Source organism: Hippocampus bargibanti, linkage group LG08 (genome assembly GCF_051943395.1).
Source record: "Hippocampus bargibanti isolate YZ-2025 linkage group LG08, ASM5194339v1, whole genome shotgun sequence".
In the NCBI taxonomy this organism is placed as follows: Eukaryota; Metazoa; Chordata; class Actinopteri; order Syngnathiformes; family Syngnathidae; genus Hippocampus; species Hippocampus bargibanti.
Genome location: NC_142741.1, coordinates 364,926 through 389,992, shown reverse-complemented (window position 1 = coordinate 389,992; position 25,067 = coordinate 364,926). Strand labels below are relative to the sequence as shown.

At 42.3% G+C, this 25,067-nt stretch overlaps 1 long non-coding RNA gene across 1 annotated transcript; it reads left to right on the top strand.

Moving 5' to 3' along the window:
• Positions 1–35: 35 nt before the first annotated feature.
• On the top strand, positions 36–21,589 carry LOC148894186 (uncharacterized). Its single transcript, XR_016115870.1, has 7 exons — positions 36–174; positions 1,169–1,258; positions 2,144–2,322; positions 2,928–3,172; positions 3,264–3,392; positions 17,298–17,419; positions 21,492–21,589. It is a non-coding gene; the product is annotated as an uncharacterized LOC148894186 (long non-coding RNA).
• The last annotated feature ends 3,478 nt before the right edge of the window (positions 21,590–25,067 follow it).

The window sequence follows — 25,067 nt, the reverse complement described above, 5'->3', positions numbered from 1 at the left end:
CCCTTGCTATACTTTTTGTTCCCCAGGTTTTTATTCTCAACTCTGCAATCGGTGCGGTCCAGCAGATGTCACTGCAGCCAAGGGAGGAGACGCCGAGGGCAGCTTGACCCCTTGACCTTCTCGGTGTAGCTGTTCCTAAAGACTGAATCAGAAATTGACCTAGGTCAACCGCGGGTGAGTTCCAAAACATGACAAGCAGAAAGTGTTGTGGGGGGACGGGGTGTTCATAACTAAACTCAACCTGCAGGAGCTAGAGAGCAAGCCGGATTTGGAATGTCACGTGAATAGTTTTTATGTTCTCAATTTATGTTCTTTACATTGTTGTATTTGTGCGTATTTTTTGTCTGCTGTGCCGGTCAACAATTTTTTGTTTGCATATAATCTGGGACACAGTCAATCAGACGTGAGCCTGATTTTATGTTGACATGTCAGACTTTTTGATTACACGAGGCGCAAAACAAATTTTTAGGAGTAAACGTTTGAGCCATTATGACTAAATATTAAATGTAGCGTTCACTCAACCCGGAAGTAACGCAAATAGATAGAAAGCTAGCTAGCTAATTGATGGTTAATCGTTATCTAGCTAGCTAGATCGCTATAGATGGAGCTAGACAGCTTTATAGCTAATAGATAGCCAGGCAGCTAGCTATCATACACCGGTAAATACAGTATTTATAAATGTATTTGACATTGTATTTCTGATTAATGAAGTGCGGTTAGCTTGAATGGCAATGGAACACACCACCAATGACATTTTAGCGCTGCTTCTTTCTGTTCAATTTTGTATACCGAAAGGAGAGCAATTGATTTCAAAATTTATGATTGACCACTTGATTTTAACGTGCATGAACCTCATTAAAAGAATCGCTAAAAAGCTTTATGGGGTAAATCAGTCTGCGTTTTTTTTTCCTTCTTCGGAAAATAAAAAGCCAGTCAAATGGTGGCGTCGTCTCCCCCCCCACTCCACTCCATCCTTTTCATTTGCATACTTTAATGAATCCAAGTCATTGTAATGCAATACCAAGTGCAGGATAGAACGTGGAATGACAGTTTGAGTTAATGAAATGTGTTAACGGTATCATCATTTACTTGTATGTTAATTAGTCCAATTAATTTCCTTTGCTCTGTAATGTGAATATTGTAATAATCTTTGCTCCCCACCCTGAAGGTAAGAAATCCACGGCGCACACCTCTGGGACAATCTGCATGAAGCCGCCGTCCGTGCCTTTTCCGCTTGAACTGGATGCACGTTTGACACGTGAGCTCCTTTGATCGATGTTGATGACTTTTGACATCATTCATTTTGGAATGACAGTGATACCTCATCTTACCAAACTTAATTGCTTCCCAGAAAGTGTGTGCAAGGCGAAAAGTTCCTCTGCCAAACATTCATTTCCCATAAGAAACCATTAAAATGAGAATAATCCATTCACTGGTCTCCATTAAACAGAATTTTCTACTAAATAAGCCTTAAAACGACACAAAATATACCTATTTTATGTAGAATATATGTGCTATTGTATTGTAAATAAATAAATACATGGTACAACACGGAAACACCATTATTGACCCTTCAAAGTGAATTAGTTGGTGAGAGAAGAGTTTAGTTTCCAAAACAATGTGTTGTGTAGTCGTTAGAAGATAACATCTGTCATTTCCTTGTTAAAATGTCAATTGTGAGAAAAGCTTTTTTTGGCCCTATTTTTTGACAAATTGGAACTGCTTAGACAACAAACAACTAAAGTAACAAAAAAAAACCCCTTTAATAACCTTACCTCTACACTGTTAGCTCAAATAACATATTTCATTCTATTGCCCTTCATATACAAAACACTTGAAAGGATAAAGCTGGCATTGACTCCATTTTTTTGTCTTTTTTTTTGGTCCAGTTTTTGTGCTTTTCGCCCCGTCGCGGCAAGATTGGTCTGCAATTGGACCAAATGACTATTATTTTCCTTTCCCCAAGAGACAAGTAGAGCAGGGCAATGGATTGTGGCTGTCACACAGCAGCAGTCGTCTACTAACGACATCTGTTTTGATTGTAAAGCATCTCTTTGGATTTGGAGGACTCCCACAATCTTTGCATATATCCGCCCAAATGCCATCATGGGGTGTTTATGTCTTTATTTTTTCTCATGGGCAGGATTGAAGGACTTCTTTTTTTGGGGTGCCGCATTCCCCCATCACACGCTTGCCCTTGATCAACTCCACGCGGCCTCCAATGGCACTGGATCATTTTCCACCCCCGTGAGGAAACCCAGCATGGATCAAGTCAATAACCTGATCTTCTCCGTCCACTCAATCTGGACAATTTAGCGGCAGGTCAGCACCTTTTATTTTTCTTCGCAGATGATTTGGTGAACCCCCCTCCCCCCCCGAGCATTGGCAGGTCCAAAACACAATTGTAGCGCGAGTAAAAGTGCTTGTGATGTGTGGGTGTCAATTTGTCAAGGTGACACCTGGTGAGAGGTACCGCAGAGCATGTGGGAGGGGTTGCTACTATTATGCAAACTGGATCTCCAGCATGCTTGCAAATGCCATTTTGGATGTATTTTCCCTCCGTCACATGTGCATGTTTAAATTGCTGTGATTCCAAATCATTTTGCATCATCAAAGTGCCATTCAGATTCACATTAAGCTCTCATTCCCGCCAGGTTGGATAACGGCCTGCGCTTCTCCGTTGTTTTTTTTTTTTTCATTTTCGGGATGGAATTCAAATGGGATTAATCTTGAATGTGGAATTTGTAGCCCGCTATTTTGCATTGACTTTCCGCCGCATCCAACTGCGTAAATTGAATGGACAACAATCTCCCCATTGCGTCCGTCTATTTTTACGCACGAGACAATGGTGTGAGATTACGGACGGGCGCTCGCGGCGTCGTTCCCTCCGCGATGCAGAGTAACTCTCCTTCATTGCTCACCTCAAGGTCAAAGCCGACAGCTGCGCCTCCAATTGAAGGCGAAGTGAGCAGCGCGTTGTCTTCCCATGACGAGAGAGGCCGTTAGTGTTACTCAGTCGATTGACTGAAGACAATTTCAGAGATGACAGGAGCGCTTTTTTGCGTCTGCAAATGTACATAAAACGGTGTCAACAACATCCTACTGAGGTGGCAACAGAGTGCGCGAGGATCCCCGCCGCCGCTTTGACGGCTCGGCGGCGGCTTTGACGCAGGTAAGAGGCACGCCGGCTGACGGTGACGGTGGCGCCGATGTGCCGCACAGACAATAATGTACATATCATTTTCCTCCCTGACTGATTGAAGACTGTCATCTGCGCCGGACGTTTGCTCTGATTACACACGTCTCCCGGAGCAAAACAAGGACTGCCCGCACCGGGCCCTTGCCGGGCGGGGGCTTCTCGGCTTTCGAGAGGACTCGAGTCCGCCTTGAAGGTGAGCTCAATTTTCTTTCCCATTTATACGGAAGCCATCTGGCGGCTCATCAAACATTGCTTGTCTGGATGGAACAGTAACTCTGTTATTTATCTATCTACACTATCTGTCTGTCTAGCTAGCTAGCTAGCTACCCATCTATCTAGTTAGTTATCTCTCAAGCTATCGAGCTAGATATGTCAATGCTAGATAGCTAGCTAGCTAGCAGCTCTATCTGTCTGTATGTCTGTCTATTTATCCATCCATCTAGCTAGCTCACTACCTATCGAGCTAGCTAGCTAGCTAGCTCTCTACCTAAGACACTGCCGGTTTTTGTTCACCCTCCGCAATGAACGGATAATTTGAGAATAATAAAGAAACAGCCAAGCAAGCAAAGGTGAAAACAAGACAAAGTCCATTCATCGCATGCGCCTGTTGGCGTTGTAACCAAAGCCGCGGATGCACAACACGAGGTGAAAATGTCCGCCGGCCACGCGCTAAAGGCCGTGAGATGCGTTTCTTAAAAGGTGTCTGCCGTTCCGATGAAGCGAACGTTGGAGGAAGTGCTAATGATGATGACGCCGCCGACTCAGTCCAGGTTCACTAAAGCATAGCAGGTTGTTCAATTGCCCGGAACCCATTATGGCTCCCCCGAGAACAACCTTGTAACGTGTTAGCTACCTTCTGCAGAGCGCCGACCTACTGTCAACAGAGAAGTCGCTAACATTTTTTTTTTTTTTTTTTTGGACGTGAAGACGCATCGCAAAGGTTAATTCCGCTGGGCGAGAGAGAGTCGCTTTTCTGAGTGGGATGAAAGTGGCTCAACAAGGCGGGCCGGGCCGGGCCGGGCCGCTCGCTCCTGACATTTGCTATTTTGCTTTCTTTGCCAGATTTGACTGTCTTACTGCGACAGTACTCTTTCTCAATGTGAGCAATGCCAGCTGCATTGACACACGCTAGATGGAGGACGATATGAAAATCGGAATATTTTTTTAGAAGCATTTTTCCTAAAGGGCCGCCGCTATCTTGCACATCAGTTTCCCTTCCTCCAACACAGCTGATTCAAACGACCCGCTTGATAATCTTAAATGAACTCATTCACTCCCATTCCCAAATTGACACAATGCATTTTGGGTACTTTTTTGGTCTGAAAACACCGCATTGATGGCGAAATTAGAGGGTAAACTACATAAATAACACCGTGGTGAATCCTTGTGTGTTTCGCAGCCAATTGCGGTAACACGCATAAAGAAGGTGTAAGTTGACCCCAATTCCCAGCAGACAAATCAGCCCATTTCCAACGGAGATCGGGCGCCATCTTGTGCATTTGCCGGGCGCTACATTGGAGTCCAGACGGCCGGAATTGATACGGAAGGACTTCTTGAATCAATTGCAAACGTTTATGCTTTCCTCTTCAGAACTCTTTGAATCATTTTCATAAGAAAGCATCTTCTCCCAATCTGAACTCTCTGAAGCCATTGTTTTGATTCTGGAGCTAGGCAGTTTGTGAAGGAATATCCTGACGTGACGTCACGAACAAGGGGGCGGGACTTTTGAGCTCACTTTGTGGCAGTTTTGGGGCACTTGAAGTCATTTTTATTGGTGTTTTGCATTTGAGTCAAAATGTTAGCCTGCGTGTTTTGGCTATTTTAGATGCTATCAAACGTTTAATCCCCCTTTTAAATAATGGTGGTTTTGGTTATTGTCGCACTTCTAAGAAGCTTTTCTGCCTCTTGACGGACTCATCGGAGCACAAGAGTTGCACAAGACAACCATCAAGGGCTCATCATAGTGAACCCTCCCCAGCCCCCTTTTGTCTGACAAGCAGATGTTTCCCCGCTTCCTCCTCCCACACATTTCTTCTTATATCAGCGTGGAGACAAAAAAAGAGGGGGAAAGTTTACATTGTGTAAGAAAAAGGAAATGGAAATTACGGGCAGTGTTGGATAATTGAGCTTGTCGCCAGAGACGTGCTAATAACAGACGGATGCGCGCCACTTGTCAGTCCGTCCGTCGCCGCCGTGACAGACTCTCTTGTGTCGATGAGCTGTTTTAGAAGGAAAATTGTGACGAGCTGGCAAAGGCGCCCGCTCGCTCGCTCGCTCGCTGGCTCACTTGTGTACCTCCATTCCGCTGCAAGTGACAGAATCCAATTGACCGGCACATATTCATGTACGTTATTTTCATTCTTCCCGAGCAACAATGCAGATAATTACCCTCAGCAAGGAAAACCCCAAAATAGAATTTTCATTGTGTCACGCCGAAACAATGGCGGAGGTGTTTCGGCGACACGTCTGCTGCTGACATCGTAACGAGCGCCAGACAAGATGCAATCTGGCTTCAAAGCGCAGACTTTTCTTTCTTTTCTTTGAATTTGTGTTGCATCCATGTGTAATCCAGACGGTTTCTCTTGTTTGATCAAATTCCACTCGGCCACAGAGCACATGTACTCCCTTTTCACCGTCCGAGTGTCTGACAACAGCTGGCCTGATGCCGGACAGCCAAATTTCCCGCACCCGTCGTGTATTTTCCCGTTGTAAGTGGAAAGGTCGCCCTTGCGCCGCTGCCCGACACGTCAGCCGTTATCTCGGGTGAAGCGAGGGGGGGCTACATAAAACGCGAGGGTCTCCGCTTTGTGCTTGGAGCAGGCCTACCTCACCTCACCCCACCTCACCACCGCCTTTGTGCCCCCGTAACAAGCTAAGCTCAAGCTCCAGCCAAGCGAGAAATTGTCAACTCTCCGGAGAGGCGATAAGGCCTCCGTGTTGGTTGAGCAATGTGATAGAGGCCAGTCCCACGCCAGAATGGGAGGGATCGCACCTCCCCCTTCTATGCTGACTTCTGTTTCATCCGTATTGACTTGCAAATACTCCCGTCACCGTTAATCTGGCTTCGCAGCCTCAATACAGATTTACCCGATTGTATTTTTCCCTCCCTCCCTCCCCGCCCGCCGTCGTCTTTTGACGGAAAAGAGCCCTTGCCAAATGTTGCCAAATGACTGAGCTCGGCGGTGTTGTCGCGTGACGGACGTTTGAGAAACCGCAAGTTTTGGCAACGCTCGCGGGGATGAAGAAAGCAACCTACGACCGCACGATTCTCCTGAATTCATTTAGTCTTGTCGTATTTATCTTACTATTGTCGTGCTGATAAAGCGCTGGTCAGAACTCTAGCAATGTTTTGCCCTCTCACGAGGGTGCGCCGTTTGCCTTTTGTCCATGTTAGCGCGTTTCTAACGCTGAATTGAATATTCATGTCGTCCTAAAAGTCAATATTCTGCGGGTCCTGCAATTTGAGTGAAAATGACAAAAATGACAAAAACCAAAAACCAAAGTCCAAAATAATGACTATTATTGTGGGACAAACATGGGACAATTTGATTTATTTATTTTTTGTTGGGACTTTAGCAAGCATGATGGAATGTTAATTTAAGTTTGATTCACTTTTACGGGCCGAATAGAAGCATGTGATGGGCCAGATTTGGCCCTCGGGCCTTAACTTTGACACCCGTGTGCCATTTTCCTCATTGTAATTTCTGCGGTTGTGATTTGGCAACAAACCCGTCGCCAGCGACTTTGCTCATCTCTTCTTCTCAGCGATGAGATGATCTAACAAGATGAAAGAATGTGTGATGGGGATTTGCGTGAGGCTGCTCTTGTCTTGTCTTGTCGGAGGCTCAATCCAAACAAAGCCCTGAGAGGCTCATTAAGAGCCCGGCGAGGCCTTCAGCCCACTGACTGGCTTTTGCATTCAAGGCAGCCCGAGAGTCGCCTGTCAGCTCGCTGGCGCGACCCAAATCAAGCTGTCAATTACCACACGTGTTTATGGAAATGATATGTTTGTTAACACGCTAGGAGGAAGAGAAGAAAAAAAAGTGCTCTCGCCTCGGGCGCAACGCGTCGGGAGAAACAATTTTGCTCGCCAATCACCTTTCAGAAGGATGAAGGTGATCTTCATGGGATGGTCGGCGCCGGCCAGGGGAATTGTTGGAACGTTTGCTAATGCTAATGCGCCACCCGCAAAAGAAGCGCAACTGCTAATCAAAGTTGAAGTCCGCACGGGATCATATGCTTTTGTTTATGAAGACGGACGGACGGACGCGTCCCTCTGTTTTGGCCCCTTTCGTCCTCCTCAGCGATAGACACTCGCGTTGCCCGTTTAACTCATTAAGCGCTGGAGGAAAGGCTTTTAAGGCTATTAACGTTCATACAGTCAGTAGCGTATTTTCTGCACGAGAAGGCGCACCTAAAAGAAAAGATTTCACCCTGCGCCTCATAATACGCTGCGCTTTATGTATGGTAAAAAAAATGTCATTCATGAAAGGTACCCCTTATAATGCGGTGCACCTTATGCGTGGAAAAGTTGTTTTTAAATATGTCATTTGTTGAAGTTGCGCCTTATATTCCAGAAAATGCGGTAATTAAAAAAAAATATGGAAATGCTGCCCCCTTGTGGAAAAGAAAAAACATTGCCAGAGGCCACGGTCAGCGCTTTATCGGCACCCAAGCATGAAAAAACAAAACCGCTTTAAACACATCCCAAGAAATGCTCAAATGCAGGAATCATGAAATGAAAAAGAGGCAGCCATTTGCAATGCGCACAGCAGTAAAACGACATCTGGAAAGATTCCAGCTGCTCGACGGCAGGCTGCCAACCTTCGTCTGCTACCAGATTGGCTTTAACACGCCAGATTGATTGCGATTGTCTGATCAACCCAATGTTTGTGAGCGCCAATGCCCTTTATTACGCTTTGTTTTTCTTTCTTTTCCCCCCGGGGAGGATCCGTGTCGCCGCTTGGGTTGCATCACTTGTTTCCGAAACGTGACATTCGGTGAGATTAGACGAGCCTTTATTTGTCTCACAGGGGACAAATGCACATTTCACAGCAGCAAAAACAAAATACAGGAGCTGCTGTCAAAAACAAAATAACAAATTATATCAAAAGACAGACAGTCATTCAATCTTAAGCACTTTCTACACCCTCTTTGTTGTATGAAGCAGTTCTAGATGTAAGATTAGAGGATCAAAGCCTACTTTTCACCAATGGATCAGGGACGTCATGGTGAAATGTGCACACCTGCTTCAAGCTAAATGTTGAAAGCAAACACAGAGCTGTAGCATCCATTGACGAAAGCAGATCTCCTGTCCCCACATAAATCCGCTTCAATTCCAAGCCGCGGCAGTTCCACATACGCATTGGCGCTCTGCGTTGATGTTCCTTACTTCTCCTATGACTCAAATTAAATTTAATTCTAATGACATGAAGTCATTTAAAATTGTGTAATTTCTTATTTATGAAGACATCCATAATTCTGGATAGGAACAGATTTGTCCCACGTAAATCCGCTTCAATTCCATCCCGCGCCATTTCCACACATGCATCGGGCTCTTCAAGCCATGCATCCATCCAGTCCGGTGAAAGTGCGTCATTTAGCAGCCCTTAACACCCCCCCGTTCAATGTAAACAGAAATGAGCCCACCTCCCCCAGGCTGCAACTCCATATAAAAAGTAGCACATAAAAAAATAAATACATCAATAATAGCATCCCAAAAAATGGACATTTTGAACTTTTGTGGAGTTTGTTGACTTCTCCTCACAGCAAAATGACCCCCCAGGCCCCCCTTTCCTCCCGAGCTACCTTCCTGGATGCATAAAGTGCTTTGCGGATGGCAAAGTAGGCCAATCATAAAGAAGTAATTTAGCGCTATTGTTGGACGAGGGTTCCTTTGCCGTCAGGTGGGTCGGAGTACGACGCTAATCCAAAGAACAATTATGCCATTTAGTGGGAAACAGGATGGGGGCTAGCCACAAGTGTACATTTTCACCGGGAAAAAGCAAGTATGTGACTCTCCAAACTGATTGAAATTGTTGGCAGCTAAGTGATGCTGACGCCGGCTCACTTTCAGCGCATTTCATTTGGTTGACTGCCTTGCTTTTGGGGTTTTTTTTGGTTTTCAACCCATGCGCACGCAGTAAGCCTTCAAGAGTTCCACTTGTGTTCGCATTTTTTTAACCATTTCAAATAATGTACAGCGTACTACAATTTTTATAGGAGAATTTTAATCATTTTATAATTGCAGCTATCAAAAATTATTATTAAGGTTGACAGGTATGCACTATTTATTATAACTAAGCGGAAGGATTTTTATTCCCATTCTTAAGATCGAACGCCCCACTGCCAAAAATGCCATCTGAAAGATTTTCGCCTTACACTGAATCATTTTGTAAAGTATAAAAGAATATATATATATATATATATATATATTACAATTCATTTTACCCCACTCTCATCATTGCGATTAAGATTCTAGATGCATTTATTGGATTTTATTTTATTCAAGGTCCTTTCTCAATCTTCCAGTAAATAATTTCAGATGTATTATATGAAATGTTTTGGGAGTGAATTAACTCATTGCCTGCCAGAAGATTTGCAAAAATGCATCCACTCCAGTGCCAGGGTTTTTGTCATTTTCGCTCAAATGGCAGGACCCTTAGGATATTGAGTTTCAGAACGAGATAAATATGTAATGTAGCATAAGAAACAGTAGGCTCTCTTCTTTCATAAGAAAGAGAGTTAATTCCTAAGTTATATGGGTCTGGAGTTATCTGAGCTTGAAATGGGGGCGGCTGTACAAAATACACTACATACATATTGATTTAGCGCTTTAACAACAGCTGGATCTCTAAGAAAGCGCTAACATGGACAAAAGGCAAATGCTGCCCCTTCGTGGGAGGAAAAAACATTAGCGGAGGTCTGACCAGTGCTTTATGGGCACCTCCCGCAAGAAATTCCGGAATGGCGCTTCACCTCATGCTTTTCCGTTCCCGAATAAATTTGGGAATGGCGGTGAATGAGTTGAAATGCAGGCAAAAGAACGGTGAATTTATTGAGCCGTGTGGCTTGACCGACTCTTCTCACGACACCGCGTTGATAAAGACATGAAATATCAATCTGGATATATAGGACATACAATGAAGCCCACCAAGCAAAAGCGTTTTTTTCCTTCTCCCCCCCCCCCCCCCGAATGGCAGCCTTTTGTAAATCTTCAGTCAATTTCAATGTGATGAATAGTCCGACTGTAAGCGCCATTTTAGGATGCCGTAAAGTTCATGGTTTTTAAACTGATCTTGCGAGACTTAGACTTTTAAAAGTTGACTTCTGCTGCTGATATTTGCTCTCATCAGGAAAATTAACAACCTGGCTTTCCGCCATTTAAGCGCCCCGGATGGGTCTAACTGACGGAATTTACAACTCTTCTATTTTTCACACCACAGAATCAATACCGGGACTTGAAGGGGGGGCGGGGTGTCTAAAAATGGATGCTATCTTGCAATTTAATGGTTGAAAAGATGCAATTTGAAAGATCATAAATTGTGAAGGCGCTTCCGCTTCATTGCTTTTGATTCACTGCTTGCTGTTGGAACTTGATTTGCGAGCGTCTGCAAAGTGTGATTAACGAGGCGATCCATGTGCACTGCAGACCCCCCCACCCCCCCCTAATGCTCTTCATTAGAATAAATAAAATACATTGACTGCAGCTCTATGAAAACTCCATAATGGTTAAAAATCGTCGTCGTCGTCGTCCCCCTGCAGCCACCATTTTACCTCCTTTCGGCCTGCGTCCGCCTTGATCCCATCATAGCGCGAACGGGGGGCCGGCGGGGTACCCCAATCCGACTGCTAATCATAAATCGCAGCGTTTTTGTCCTCGCCGCTTTAGCTTAGCGGAGTACGAATGCATGAAATGGCATTTGAAGCTCGCTTGAACGGTCACTCCACGCTCTTGGAGGCATATTGTTTGGAATAACGTTTAGCGCCCACCTTTATTCCACTTCAGCTCACGTTGCCGTGCTTCCAGTGTGGCGTCGTATTCATATTTAATATTCATGGCTCCGGGCTGGCTCTCCTTTTATGCTCATGATTGTCTCGACGGGTTACATACGCAAAATGGCCACCGTGTGAGTCATGACAGACTTTCCCATTGATTTCCTGCCCCGAAAAAAAAGAAATAAATCAATGGATGTTAGCGACAAAAGATTCCTATTTTCATCTGGAAAGACAAATATTGACACCGAGCTTCATGTCACATCTCATTTGCTTACAATCTCACGGCGACAGCTTTTTGGCGTCGCGACATCAAGACTGGTGCTTGTAAATGGCGGTCGGTCGTCTTTATGTGTGTGTGTGGTGTACCGTCTTGGTCATTTCAAAGTACCCGCAGTTAAAAAACACTCCCCCCAAATTTTTTTTTTGCTCATGCGTCGCATCCCTCATGTTTTTAAAATTGCTTTTGATATAAAAATCCATCAATAAATAATTGTTTAACAAATGGATGAACCCCAACAACCCCCCATTTTTCCCGTCAGTGTTTAACACCGCCTTATTGAGGCTACATGTTCATTTGGGGGGGCAATAAAACACATGTTAAAGTTAACCTTTCTAGCCACGCTTTGGTATAATATAGCGTGTCATATATATATATATTTTTTTTTTTTGTTCTCAGGCAAATTCCTCTCCTGCTCAAGCCGATCTTGATGAGCTTCTCTGCCCATTAAACGTGACCTGAGAGCTCATTTTACACGCGGACGTTTAATTGCGTGTTACCGGGGCTACTCGTCTTATTAGGCTAAGTGCCGACTCCTTTTGGCGACTCTGTCGAGTGAACGCGGAACTTTTCCACCTCGCCGCCGCCGCCCCCCCCCCTCTTCCACCCCCACCGCGGCGCTCATTACCGCAGTCATCATCACACAAGTCACTTTTTAATAGATTTGTGTCAATTTTCCAGATGAAACCATTCCTTTCACTGCTTTGACCCCGTCTTGATACTTCCCGATGATTGCAAAGTGTTCGGAATTACTGTGCGAGAAACATAATTAGACAGATTGTGTCTCCTTCCATATAATATGCATTCAGGGCTTTTGAAAGGAATTGAATTTACTCCATTAGATTAGATTAGATGAGTCTTCATTGACATTTCACAGCAGCTAAAACAAAATAAGGGAGCTGCTGTAAAGGCAGCCACTCTCGTGGCGCCATCTTGAAGTCAAAAAACAAAAGAATGAATCATCTGCGACCAAAAATCTGAATTTGAATCATTTCTATTTGAATTCCAGTTGATAATTTTCAACAACTTCATTGAAAAACAAATCATTTATGTTCAAATGGACTCATGCAAATTCTAATTGTTCTTCAAATCGAAATTTTTTTCCCCTCTATACCGTCTCATGACATTCCATCAGAGTATTTCTTATTAAAATAAATTAATTGGATTGATTTGGATTAGCCTTTATTAGTCTCGCAGTGGAGAAATTAATATTTCACGGCAGCAAAGTTATAAAAGTAAGAGGAAAGGAAGAAGTAGAAAAACAAAATATAGGAGCTGCTGTAAAGGCAGCCGCCCTCGCGGCGCCACCTTGAAGTCAAAAGAACAAATAATGTGACACAGAGAGGCATTCAATCTTGAAGCACTTTCTGCACCCCCTTTTGTTGTATGAATCAGTTCTAGATGAAAGAGGAGAGGATCAAAATGTCATTTTCACCTGTGGATCAGGGACATCATGGTGAAATGTGCACGTCTGCTACAAGCTAAACGTTAAAAGCAAACACGAAGCTGTAGCCTCCATTGACGAAAAGAGATCGTCTCATATCTCCTGTCCCATTGTAGATCCGCTTCAATTCCAAGCTGCGACAATTCCACATACTTTCCAACGGCACTGATTTTTACGCTGAACAAAACAAGGCTGTGAAAACGTTGCCCGTTATCGGCGCAAAAAGGCACAATCGCTCGAGATGAATGGTCAAATGGCATCCGTCCCGAATCAAAAACAGTGCTGGCATATTTGTGCTGCCGAAAAGGCGCCGTTGCTCAGCAGAGTCTCCTTCTTGATGACGTGGCCAAAAATGCTGAAAAACAATCCGTATCCGTCAACACGATGCACAACAACACAAAGTGACCAAAGAAAGAGCACATTTCCCCATTTTGGGACGATTCGAGGCTTTCTGATTCTGATTCAAAAAACAACCTGTAGCCAATATGGTGAGCAGCGAGCGCATTGGTCCTCTCTTCCCGAGACACGCCATCTTGAAAACCATTGTTATTATGTCAACATGGCTTTTGTCCAGGCGGTCGCTTGATGTCCTCTCAAAGGGGCTTTTTTTCACCGGCCAGAATGGGAGTTTCCATTTTTTTTTTTTTTTTTTTTTTTTGCCTTGTTTACTTGTTGATACTTGAGTCATGGCGGATGTGGCGGACACGATATCTTCCATGAGAGAGTCCACCATACCCTGGTGTAATGATTCCAGCGTCATGGACGTTTTGTTGTTGTCGTGTTTTTGTTTCTATGATGATTTCCCTCGGTATCTCTTTACAAATGGAAGACAATGCGCACAAATATTTCTTTATTCTCTTTGTCTTTCAATTCTGCTAATATTCCGCAAAGACTATTTTTTTTTAATAAGATGCAGACAATCAATGAAGAATTCGCATTCTACGATGATACAACAGGTCGACCTCATTGGGATTTTGATGAAGTGAAGAAGGTTCCGAGGCTGTTTTGTACAGATCTTCAGCCCACCCAAATCCAATTTTGGACTCAATTTAGCTGGCTCCAAAGTTGGCTCAAAAGTCACCGCGGATGCATGCGCTGGATGCTGGATGCCGTGGATTAGGAAAACAATTCTGACATTTTTGCAAATGAGAAACGACCTACTTACTTTTTACAATTTTGTTGGGAGTTAACCGATGACATTGTCTGAGTACATTTCGCCCCTCAAAAAAAGTACATTACTGCTGCCTGTTGAGTGGCAAATGCAACAATGTGGTGAACAACAAGTCGTTTAAAGGGCAGACTCCTCATCATCCTGCGGCATCGGAAGCCTTGACATGGTTGTGAATAGGCCTCATCAGCGAGGGCAAGGGTTCACGTCCTCATATTAGTTCCAAAGGAGTCGCCGTGCTCCACCCCAAGCAAATAAGCCCCTACGGCCAATTATTTGCAATCACTCAATGGGGGGGGGGACGACAAAAAAAAAAACGATTTTTCTTGTTCTTACACCGGCGTAATTTGCTATTGTTCGCACCAAAATGGGAAGCAAAAGGGGTTCATTGTATAAAAAAAGAGATCCCCCCTCCTCGCCCTCCCCACATACCCTCGCTTCCGTTTTAATGACTGCTTAAAAGTCCGGCGTCAACTTTCAAAGCGTAAATGAAACGTCGCCTCATTGTCCCAACGAGCGTCGCTGAGAATGACGTCTCCGCGGCTCGTCTGGATGTAATCATTAGCTTGTTTTCGTTGACCTCATCAGTGCGTATTGTGCTCCGAGAGGGCCGCGCGTCACACGGCCGCCGCCGCCGCCGCCGCGGTTGAGCGTCCACGCCTCAACAGAGTAGTCGCGTAATTACGACAAACTTTACTTTCTGTCTTTTCATCCGCACTTTTTTCCCCGTCCCCTTTGACTTCGATTTTTCTTTGCAAAGTACGACATTGTGATTGGAAATGAAAAAAAAGAATATCGCGCTAATTAGCAATTGTTTTTTTCGATCTTCTGGATAGAAATGCAATGAAGGACAGTGTTGTTTTTTTGTGCATAATTATTTTCACTTTTGGCTTAAAAAATATATTTTTTTTAATATTTACTTTACAAAATATTTTTAAAATAAAATACTTAATACTAAAATATTTAAAATATAACATTTTTGTCCGGGTTTTTTTTTTTCTTGCTTTGCTGATAAAGCGCTGGTCAGAACTCTGGCAATGTTTTTTCCCTCCCACGAGGGGCCAGCATTTGCCTTTTGTACAGCCGCCCCCATTTCAAGCTCAGATAACTCCAGACCCATATAATTTAGGAATTAACTCTATTTTTTCTGATGGAAGAAGAGAGTCTCAGGTTTAAATGTTGATGTCATCCTAAAACGAAATATTCTGTAGGAATTTGAGTGAAAATGACAAAAACCCTGGCACTGGACTGGACACATTTTTGCACATTGTTTGGCAGTGAATTTGGTAAAAATCCGATTTTTTTGGGGGGTTAGTTTTACAGCGCAAAGCAAAGGTGACCCCTAAACACCCTCCACTTGTGTTTGTTTTTAGCTAATCGTCCGATTAATCGGTTATCAGAATTGCCCTCCCAGCCCCTGACGAAAAATAAATAAAGGATTAGGCCCTATTTATGTCCCTGTTTTGTGATTGTAAAGTGTCCTTGAGTGCTTTGAAAGGCGCTTATAAATAAATATATGATTATGATCATTATTGTTATTATTATCATGAGTGATTATTATTGTGATCATGATACTGATTATTATTATTAATATGTATTTTTAATGATTGAGAGATATAAAAAAAACACATTTATTGAAAACAGAAAAATTGTCATGTTTTCCTGTGTGTTTTTTTTTTTTTTTTTACCAAATCTCAATTTACCTCCTAACGTTTTCTCAACTATGTTTCTCCAATTAATGGACATGATCAAAGATTCTCAGCTTTCCAAGTGGGGGGGGGGGATTTAAAAATGGCCACTCTCTCATTTTCAACATCCATTTACCCCCCCATGTCCATACATTCCATTCACATCTGCCGTTGCTATTCCGGGATCCGTAATGACTAGCGCATAATTAGCCCTCCCACTCCCGACCGACTGACTTTCCAAAACATAATTGTCTGGCATTGAATGTGAGCTATCATTCCGTGTTCTTTTTTTCAGCCCAGTTGACTTTCCCAAGGAGCGCAAACAAAACAACACGCTGCCATACTTTCAATGCTGCCCATTTTCCTTGCGCAAAAGTCAAACGGAGTCAAAACCTGTTGAGGGAAATTTCCAATCAGGCTGGTGAAGAATGACGACATTGAGCGTGTTGATCCGCAGGCGATGTGCCGTCTCTTTATCCAAATGGTCTCCGGAGGGACCCTCGCTTCATCGAATACATTAAAAGCCAGGCGCCCGCAGGGGCTTGACTGACAGTTGGTTTTTTTTTTGCTTTTTGCTGAGAGTTGCTTAAAGTGGAGCGACTGCTGTTGTTTTGGGGCCCCTTCCTTCTCCACTTGAAAGCGTACGGCTCCACGCTACGCTGGGATGCCGGCGTTGCTGCTCTCAGATGAGATTTCATTGTTCCTCGGGACCCCCTGAGCGACCAATGGGGATTTTCTGCGACAATGTCGGGAATGCCATTTAGATTTTTATTTATTTCTTTTTAGCGGAGCTACATTGACAATCTGGTGACAGATTTCTTAGTAATCACCCCCCACCCCCATTAGATCCAATAACTCATGTCAATTTTGGGGGGTCGGGGTCGTTTATACATGACAAACTAGTCCAAGAGTTGACCTGCGTCACATGTTTCTACTATCTTTGTGACTGCTTTATTTCCTGTACATGATAGTTGTCCATATTAATCGCTTTGTTACAGCTTTACTGGTTTTTAATCAATATGTATTGTATTGTGTATCTCAAAAGTCCAATTTGAGTTGCAAAGCGTTCTTGCCGCTTTATTATCAAAGGAAAATGCAATCCAACTACGTATTTTTAAATATTTGAAAATACTTCAAAAATAAAATATTTAAAAAATCGAATATTTAAAAAAAAAAATACTTTTTCGGGTGGAAAAAAAATACTTTTTAACTCATTGACTGTCATTCAGGAATTTATTCGGGAATTGAAAATATGACGTATTTGTCAACCAGGAGAAAAGAAAACAAGAACATGTTTTCCCACTTTTTTTCCTTTGACTCCATCGTAGTTCTGAGCCAACAGAAGAAACAGAGATGGCAAATCCAAGTCTTAAAAGTAAAACAAAAAATCCAAATCAATGCAGTGGACCTCACATTCCTGTATGGTGTTGCCCTTCCGTGGGTTTTCTCCGGGTTCTGCGATTTGCTCCCACCTTCCAAAAAGATGCACTGCAGGCTGCTTTAACACTCCGAATTGTCCCTAGGTGCGAGCGTGGATGCTTGTTCATCTCTCTGTGCCTCGCGATTGACTGGCAATCAGTTCAGGGTGTCCTTTGCCGAGTGCCCGAAGACATCTGGGATAGGCTCCAGCGCCCCCAGCGCCCTCGTGAGTAGAAATCGGTTCGCAAAATGGATGCACGGAATATTTTCAGTGACAGCCGTTAGCATGTTAGCTTCAACAATCCAATTTGAATAACATTCCAACTTAGCACGCGTCCCGTTGGATTTAAAGTGAACAAGGTGATTAAGAGCCGCTGTTCTGGGCTACATATCATGAATAAAGATCTTTTTTTTCTTCTCGGGCCTGCTGTTGAGCTGCCTTTAATCACCTCCCTGACAGGAATAACTGCTTTCGTTTAACCTTGAGTGAAGATCCTGAATTGTAAAGCGTTTAATTGCAAAGAGCATTGAAGAGACGGACGGAAGGGAGCAAATTGACAGTCAGTGGCGGCGAGAGGCAGCACAATTAAAAGGGATCTGGATTCAGCGACCGCGACACCCGCCGCTATTAGCCACGGGCCCGTTTGATCATTTCGGCCCACAAACTTTTCCATGACAACACTGCGTACAAGGGGGGCGGGGGGGGGAACACACGAGAAGACTGCTTTATTATCTCCATCCGCCGCCTAATTGAAATATTCCCAAATGAAGAAAAGCAAACAATCCGGTCTCTGCGAGTAATGACGACCTCTCCGCGGACGCTCGGTCCCAGCGAGCTGAGCTAAGAAAGGGTGTCAAGTGCACTCAAATGCGCCATTAATTGTTTTGCTGCCGTTGACGTGAGAGAGAAGAACATTCAATCCGCGTGCCAGACGTGTCCTCTGTGACGCCGCCTGGCCCGAGCAAGCAGCAAGCCAGCCAGCCAGCAAGCAAGCAGCAAGCCAGCAAGCAGCCCCAGGCTCATATTTTTACATTTTGCCAATTAGATTTTGGGAGACATTTTTTTCCCCGTCCACAAACGACAAAGTGTTATTTAAATGAAAATAGCTTTGGGATTATTTTTGTTCACTTCATGCCCCAAAAGTGAAACTGGGGAGCCCCCTCAGAGTGCCTGAGGGGATCTTCACCAGAAAAAAAAAATGCATTTATAGTTTAATTTCACTCTGTTTGAACTCATTTAGCGCTAGGAGAGTAGATTGTTTTGGGGCTCATGACTCTTAATTGCTAAACTCTGGATCAAAGGTGTCAAAATTATGATTATTATGATTACATTAAGACGAAAAACAAAAGAATGAAATATCTGCAAGCAAAAATCTGAATTTGAATCATTTCAATCTGAATTGTAGTTGCTAACAATTTCATTGAAAAACAAATGGCATGTCAATCCTTTATTTTGAAATTGGATTGAATTAGGTTGGCCTTTATTAGTCACGCACGCATGGGAGAAATGTATATTTCACAGCAGCAAAGTGATAAAAGGAAGAATTAGAAAAACAAAATACAGGAGCTGCTGTAAAGGCAGCAACTCTTGCGCCGCCATCTTCAAGTCAAAACAACAACAAAAAATCATGTGACAGAACACTAAAGATACAGCCATTCAATCTTAAGCACTTTCTGCACCTTCTTTGTTGTATGATGAAAGAGCGTCTTTTTCACCGGTGGATCAGGGACGTCATGGTGATACGTGCACGTCTGCTACATGTACAAGTTAAATGCTGAAAGCAAACACGAAGCTGTAGCCTCCATCCACGAAAAGAGATTGTCTCACATCCCACGTAAATCCGCTTCAATTCCAAGCCGCGGCAATTCCACATCCGTTTCTTCTCATCGCGGGTTCCTCAAGGCGTGTTTGTATGTCACGTAGTGTCATTGGAGCTATGACTTCCACTAAAAAATGTCTCTAATGAACAAGCAATGTAGGACATGGAAAAATGGCTTGCGTCATTGGAGTGAAAATCAGATAGCAGGATAGCAGTTGACAACAAAATTATTGCAGTGTGTTTTTTTTTTTTTTTTTTTTTTTTTTTTTTTTTGAGGGAGCGAGGGGAGAATGAGATTTTGGGACTGAGAATAGGGCACCCGTGTCCAACCTTTTCCACGTGCGCTGCTTTCAAGTGGTACAAATAATCCCCAAGATTATAATGACGCTAAATCTGGCGCTAATTGTCGTTCTCTCTCTTTATTTGTGTTGTTCTGAAGAGGGAGGTAGCTGACCTTTTGTCATGAGAGAGATTGTTAAATGGCAGATGTCGTGATGCCACGAGCCTTTCAAGCAGACACATTTGTAGCCATTTTCTCGTCGGTACAGCTGTTGAAAGAGATTTGAAATATTCCAGCATCTTCTTGTGTAGCGCTTGCTCACTCTTGCGTGATGTTCTCATGCTCAGCCAGAGTTTAAGCTTGGCAACTTGTTGTACTTGATTCCAAAGTTCCAAACCCTCTTTTTTCTCTGGCACTTATATCACAAAGTATGCATCATCTAAATTGAGTGATGGCTCCAAAAGGGACGACAAATAAATCCCCAGTTCTTCATAGTTTGTGTGGAAGGAATAAAGAGAATTACGTGACATGTATTTCACTAACACCACACAACTTTCCCTTTTGGTCCGCTAGCTTAATGCCTGATGTATGAGAATTCAGATAGACAAGCTGGCTAAGATAGCAATGATAAACGTGTCAATAAATGACATCAATTTCATTTCAGCACACATTTTAATTGATCACGTTTTATTTTTGGTCTGCTACCTTCAAGAGAGTACAGTACGTACGTATATGAGAATTCAGATAGACAAGCTAACTAAGCTAGCAATGATAATGTGGTGCTTTTAAACGTTTCAATAAATGATATCAATTACATTTGAGGGCACATTTTATTGATTGATGGTTCTCCCAAAATATGGTCTTCAACTGTGCTTTTTTTTTTTTTCATAATTCATTCCATACGTAACAGCTATGGCACTGATGCTCGCCATTAGCCAAGCTAGAACGTGTTGCATTGTTTGTGAGCAGAAGGCTAACAGACTTTTCTAATTGTAATTCTCCAGTCAGCACTCTCTTATATTTGAGGTCATAATTTAGTCACAGCCTGAACAAGCACAAACAATTTTACTTGACTTTTATTCAAATAAACCAAGTTCAATAATTATCTGATAGGATACAATATTATTTTCTTTCCTATTGTGTATTTCTCCCTTTTAAATGAAGAAAGTGCTGTTCAGTGAACTTTTTCAGCGTTGACGTTCTTAGTGTCGCTGTAGATGTTTTGCAGTGTTAGGTCCGCTCTTCATTTTGTGACCTTGTGCAAGGAGTCAATGGAACTTTTCCATCTTCCGTCCATTTTACCGCTTTGTTTGGACAATAACCATCCACTCCTGTAAAAAAAAAAAAGTCCTCCTTGTGTCTTGTTTCCATCCCGGATTCACAAGCAAGACGGCAACGAGTGTGACAAAGGCTGAAGGACTTAATGAAGTAAAAATTAATGAAGCACGTGAGCAGCAGCCGTAAGCTCCTCCATGCGCCATTTATAATGTATGATCTCAATAAAATCGATCTAATGTAGCGGTTCTCACTCGAGGTTGGAATAGATTTACAGACGACGTTCCCCCCCGACCTTTTACTTCCCGCGGCTAAAATATGACTTGGCGTTCATCTCAACTTTGACAACAATGCTCAGCTTTTCACAGCAGTGAAAGTAGCAATGCGCTGATGGATTTTCTTCACTTTGGGGAATGTTTATCGAATGTTTGAGGGATTGAGTTGTTGTATTAGAGCTCCCCCGTTAGGTAGCAACTAGTATGACAGTTCAAAAAAATCATCTTCAAAAGGGACATTTATTTATTTGGATGCAAAGTTAATAGCTAAAAAAAGCACCGTCATATTATGCCAATAAACGTTTCTTGAAGCTAGGCTAAATTATTCAGTGGTTGATGGGCTTTCAATGACAACACTGAAATTCCCATGAAAGGTTTTGGTCAATTGCTAATAAATATGCATTTATGTGAATTATTGTGTTATTTTTTGTTTGCTTGTCTCAATAGTGGGGGTTTTTTTCTCACTCAAAAGGTTCATTTTTTTGTGAAATGATGTAGAAATATAAGTCTGTGCGGCTCATCAATTTCCAGTAAAAGCTGTAAACGTATACACGTTGACATACGGAGAAGCCACTCACCTTTTTTTCCATCTCGTCATACTTTTCTTTTAAAAGCTGACTAAGTGCACTTGTGCTTTTCTTTTGTGAGGGCGACTTGGCAATTTCCGGCGAGATGGACCGACTGCAGACGGACGGCTCTTTGCTTTGATGATGTCACCTTGTTAGCTGAAGCCGAGGATTGAACTGTAAGTTTGATTTGTCTTGTTTTTTTTTTTCTCTTCATCCTCTTCTGACTTTTGCAAGTGTGCGTGTGTCCCACGGAAAGAGACAACTCGCCAAAAGTTAAGTCTCAAAAAGGTTTTATTTGCTGTCACTCTGCCAGAATGGCTTTGCAACTGAGGAACAGAAAGGCATCAAAATGGAGGGAATTAATTTGAATCAAAACATTTGAATTGTTAGCGAATAAGGAGCTAGCTGTCCTTGTTAAAGAATGGCTAGTTGTGCAAAAAGTTTGGAGAAAGATTGTTTTAGTTCATCTTCAAAAAAATCACCTGCTAAGCGTAAAACCTTCATGAAAACGCGGTCACGGACGGGTTTAACACGGTGGCCCGACAAACTCAATTGGAATTAGTCAGTTGATAGTAAGCCTGAGCTCGCTCGCATTTGATTGTGCCCCCAGCGCCTCCCGTTTATTCGGCTTTTTGTCTCGGCTAAAAATGAGCACAAATCAGCAGTCTCCACGTTTCCCTGCAAGCCGTCATGAAAATGTCAGTCAATCAAAATCTTTATGACGCCAGTGAAACCGTCGCTTATCTCCACATGTGCATACAAATAGAAGCCGCGGTGCTTTGGAAGATAGACGGTCGGTCGGTCGGCGACATCGCTCGACTTTCCCCTTTGGTCCGCGAGCTTCATGCAAATGGAATTCAGATAGACGAGCTAACAAAGCTAGCAATGATAATGTGGTTGTTTTAAACGTTTCAACAAGTTATATCAATTTTATCTGAGAAATTATTTTAATTCCTCATGTTTTATTGAATGATGTTTGGTCTTCAAATCTGCTTTTTTTCTGTAATTCATTCCATATAGCTATGTAACAGCTATGGCACTGTTGCTAGCCATTAGCCAAACTACAACGTTGTGCATTGTTTAGCAGTCGGCTAAAATACGTTCGTTCATAAAATTACCGTGTATAGTAAGGCATTTTCAGGCGAAAAAACAACCATGTATAGTAAGGCGTTTTTGGGCGAAAAAACGACCATGTATAGTAAGGCGTTTTTGGACGAAAAAAATGACCATGTATAGTAAGGCGTTTTTAGGCGGAAAAAAAAAAAAACCGATGTATAGTAAGGCGTTTTAAGCCGAAAAAAAACGACCATGTATAGTAAGGCGTTTTTAGCCCGACCAAAAAAAATGACCATGTATAGTAAGGCGTTTTTAGCCGAAAAAAACGACCATGTATAGTAAGGCGTTTTTGGGCGAAAAATCGACCATGTATAGTAAGGCGTTTTTGGACGAAAAAAATGACCATGTATAGTAAGGCGTTTTTAGGCGGAAAAAAAAACGCCGATGTATAGTAAGGCGTTTTAAGCCGAAAAAAACGACCATGTATAGTAAGGCGTTTTTAGCCCCAAAAAAAATGACCATGTATAGTAAGGCGTTTTTAGCCGAAAAAAACGACCATGTATAGTAAGGCGTTTTTGGGCGAAAAATCGACCATGTATAGTAAGGCGTTTTTGGACGAAAAAAATGACCATGTATAGTAAGGCGTTTTTAGGCGGAAAAAAAAACGCCGATGTATAGTAAGGCGTTTTAAGCCGAAAAAAACGACCATGTATAGTAAGGCGTTTTTAGCCCCAAAAAAAATGACCATGTATAGTAAGGCGTTTTTAGCCGAAAAAAACGACCATGTATAGTAAGGCGTTTTTTTAATGAAAAACCGACCATGTATAGTGAGGCGTTTTTAGGCGGAAAAACCGACCATGTATAGTAAGGCGTTTTTAGCCCAAAAAAAATGACCATGTATAGTAAGGCGTTTTTAGCCGAAAAAAACGACCATGTATAGTAAGGCATTTTTAGGCGAAAAAAATGACCATGTATAGTAAGGCGTTTTTAGCAAAAAAAAAATGACCATGTATAGTAAGGCGTTTTAAGCCGAAGAAAACGACCATGTATAGTAAGGCGTTTTTGGGCGAAAAAAACGACCATGTATAGTAAGGCATTTTTAGGCGAAAAAAACGACCATGTATAGTAAGGCATTTTTAGCCGAAAAAAACGACCATGTATAGTAAGGCGTTTTTAGCAAAAAAAATGACCATGTATAGTAAGGCGTTTTTAGCCCAAAAAAAAATGACCATGTATAGTAAGGCGTTTTTAGCCGAAAAAAACGACCATGTATAGTAAGGCGTTTTTAGCCAAAAAAAACGACCATGTATAGTAAGGCATTTTTAGGCGAAAAAAACGACCATGTATAGTAAGGCGTTTTTGGGCGAAAAAAACGACCATGTATAGTAAGGCATTTTTTGCTGAAAAAAACGACCATGTATAGTAAGGCGTTTTTAGGCGAAAAAAATGACCATGTATAGTAAGGCGTTTTTAGCAAAATAAAATGACCATGTATAGTAAGGCGTTTTAAGCCGAAAAAAACCACCATGTATAGTAAGGTGTTTTTGGGCGAAAAAACGACCATGTATAGTAAGGCGTTTTTAGCCCAAAAAAAATGACCATGTATAGTAAGGCATTTTTGGCCCAAAAAAACGACCATGTATAGTAAGGCATTTTTTTAATGAAAAACCGACCATGTATAGTGAGGCGTTTTTAGGCGGAAAAAACGACCATGTATAGTAAGGCGTTTTTAGCCAAAAAAATGACCATGTATAGTAAGGCGTTTTTAGACGAAAAAAACGACCATGTATAGTAAGGCGTTTTTAGCCGAAAAAAAACGACCATGTATAGTAAGGCGTTTTGGGCGAAAAAACGACCATGTACAGTAAGGCATTTTTTGCTGGAAAAAAAAACAACCATGTATAGTAAAGCGTTTTTAGGCGAAAAAAACGACCATGTATAGTAAGGCGTTTTTAGGCGAAAAAACGACCATGTATAGTAAGGCGTTTTTAGCCGGAAAAAACGACCATGTATAGTAAGGCGTTTTTGGGCGAAAAAAACGACCATGTATAGTAAGGCGTTTTTGGGCGAAAAAAACGACCATGTATAGTAAGGTGTTTTTGGGCAAAAAAAACGACCATGTATAGTAAGGCATTTTTTGCAGAAAAAACGACCATGTATAGTAAGGCGTTTTTAGGCGGAAAAAACGACCATGTATAGTAAGGCGTTTTTAGCAAAAAAAAATGACCATGTATAGTAAGGCGTTTTAAGCCGAAAAAAACGACCATGTATAGTAAGGTGTTTTTGGGCGAAAAAACGACCATGTATAGTAAGGCGTTTTTAGCCCAAAAAAATGACCATGTATAGTAAGGCGTTTTTAGCCGAAAAAAACGACCATGTATAGTAAGGCGTTTTTAGCCGAAAAAAACGACCATGTATAGTAAGGCGTTTTGGGCGAAAAAACGACCATGTACAGTAAGGCATTTTTTGCTGAAAAAAAAACGACCATGTATAGTAAGGCGTTTTTAGGCGAAAAAAACGACCATGTATAGTAAGGCGTTTTTAGGCGAAAAAACGACCATGTATAGTAAGGCGTTTTTAGCCAAAAAAAACGACCATG